This window comes from Misgurnus anguillicaudatus, chromosome 1 (assembly GCF_027580225.2).
Source record: "Misgurnus anguillicaudatus chromosome 1, ASM2758022v2, whole genome shotgun sequence".
In the NCBI taxonomy this organism is placed as follows: Eukaryota; Metazoa; Chordata; class Actinopteri; order Cypriniformes; family Cobitidae; genus Misgurnus; species Misgurnus anguillicaudatus.
The window spans coordinates 18,984,607-18,987,087 of NC_073337.2; positions in this window are offsets into that span (position 1 = coordinate 18,984,607).

The following is a 2,481-nucleotide window of genomic DNA, read 5'->3' on the forward strand; positions in this document are numbered from 1 at the left end:
GTGCCGTTAGGGGGGTCTGAGAAGGAAAATTAAAATATTAATTTATGAAGGACTTGTCTTTATTTTCCCTCTGCCAGTTACATGTATGTCAACAGTAAACTAATCAGCATTATGTGTAGCGACAGCAGAGATTCATAACAGGTTGACATCCAGCAGTAAAAATTAGTTGTAAGGGTTGGCCTAAAAATTGCTAGTTTTCAAAGCAGGTTGAACCAAAAATACATTTAAAGACAACAATTTGAGATTGATATGGCCGTGTGTCATGTATTTTCCATTAAACAGTTCCATAGTATGTCCAACACAATCTCATGACAATTTTTACGTATTTTACGAAGTGGTATTAATTTGTACAACCACATGTACGTTTTTGTACAATTTGTTGCCTACCCCTGACAACTTTGTGTTGAAAGCAAGGCCACATTCAGTACACATTTTACACTATGAGACCAAAGTATGGAAGAAATTTAATGACAAAAGTTTTTGAATTAAAATAGCCTGTTGAATTGTACTACCTGAAAAAAATGCATTGTATTAACTGTACTTGAATTTTAATGCATTGTATTTTTATGTTTTTGAATTAAAACAGCCTGTTGAATTGTACTACCTGAAAAAAAATGCATTGTATTAACCGTGCTTGAATTTTAATGCATTGTATTTTTAGGTTTTGAATTTTTAAGGGCTGAAATTCAACATGCAGTGTATATTTTCTGTATTAAAAATTCAATAGTCCACATTCACCTTTTAGATTTCACTTTAAAATATTCGGTCTGTTTAAAAATGCAATGTAAAATATTCAGCAGGCAATTTTCAGTCCATTTAAATTCACGTCCAAAAATTCAAGTCCAAAAATTCAGTCGTACAGATTTCAACATTTAACATCCGGGAACCGCAGGAAAAGCAGTAGAGTACCGAGTATAATCTCATCTGCTGTTAATCGATCTGACCAGCAGGTGGTGCACGTGTTCGCCAAGACTTTGTACATGTAAGATGATTTATCCACTGCAGCAGTGATGAATGTTGGCTTTTATGTTCAGTTTTAGTAAAACAACTGTAATACACTCATACAGAGAGTGTATTGTTTGGTTATGTTATTGACAGGATACTAAACTCAATGCCATATAAATTAAATAGGGCCTTTCTGCCTGCTATTGGCTTCGTTTCTCAAAAGCTAAGTTGATTGTAAATTTTATTGGTGGCAATCTACCATCTTCTTATGCTTACGAGAAACGAACACGGTGTTGTGATTCGTCACCTCAGTTTATAAACCATACTCGGATGATTGAACTGTTCAATTTACAAATCGTGCGCGCGGATTAATAAACCATACGCACAAGTAAACAATCAGTGCTCTCAGATTTGCAATCCGTATCCACAAATTCATAAACAATTAATAAACAGTGCACACGCTTTTGCAATGGTTTTGCAAACTGAGTCCACTACAGCAGAGGTCCCCAACCACCGGGTCGTGGACAAGTTGCCACCGGTCGCAAGAACATCCTGAAAAAATGTGTATAATAGCTACGTTATAGTTTAATCAGGTGTTTTGTTACGAGCCGACTTCAAATAACATATCAATCCACTTCTATACAGGGCCGCGCTCTCTCTCTCTCTTTTTCTTTGTCTCTCTCTCTCTATCTCTCTATCAGCGCATCGGCGATCACATTGCTGTCATTAGAGTCAAGGCCGTAGCCAGGATTTTTCAAATACCGAGGACAACCCCTACTTTTTTTAATTATTTATATTTTTCCATATTACAGAATAATAATAAACACGTCCAAACTACAACATAGCACAAATTTAACTGTGTCTGTGAGAATTTTGTTGATGACTAAAAGCATCCAAAATAAATCAATGGTTACATACATTTCATCATCTGAAGTCACCCTTTCAGTGGCGGAGGCAGAACGTGACATATGGATTAAGTCCGGATGGGCCTGAATCTATGGGTGTCACTTTTGAATAAGAAACTATAACAAGTCTATAAAATTCGTCAAAACTTCAGGAATCACAAGCGTATTGGTGAGAACACTAATTTAAACAGCATACACACACACCCGAACTGCACGTCACATTTTTGTCATTATTGATATACTTTAAATTGTAATGCAACATGACATTAATTAAGCCTTTTTGGTAAAAAAAATATTGGGCTGTCATATAGCCTACAAAAAAAGAACCTGCACACAGTGACAAGAAATATAAATGAACACAGAAAACCTAATACTTTTTAAAATAGCCTATTAAAACTGTTAAATTAAGCTACTAAATGGTTAAAATGAAGCTTCTAACATCATATTCTCTTCATGCAAATCACTAAAAATATATTTTCGTTCTCACATATTTAAGTTAACTTACTAAATAAAGAAAGAAAAGGGGAATTGCTAGAATAATGTTTGACCCCGGGTTAAACGAAATGACAAATAAATACACATTTAATTCACTTTTTGATGACCATAAGAGCAAGCGGGTAGCCTACTCGTG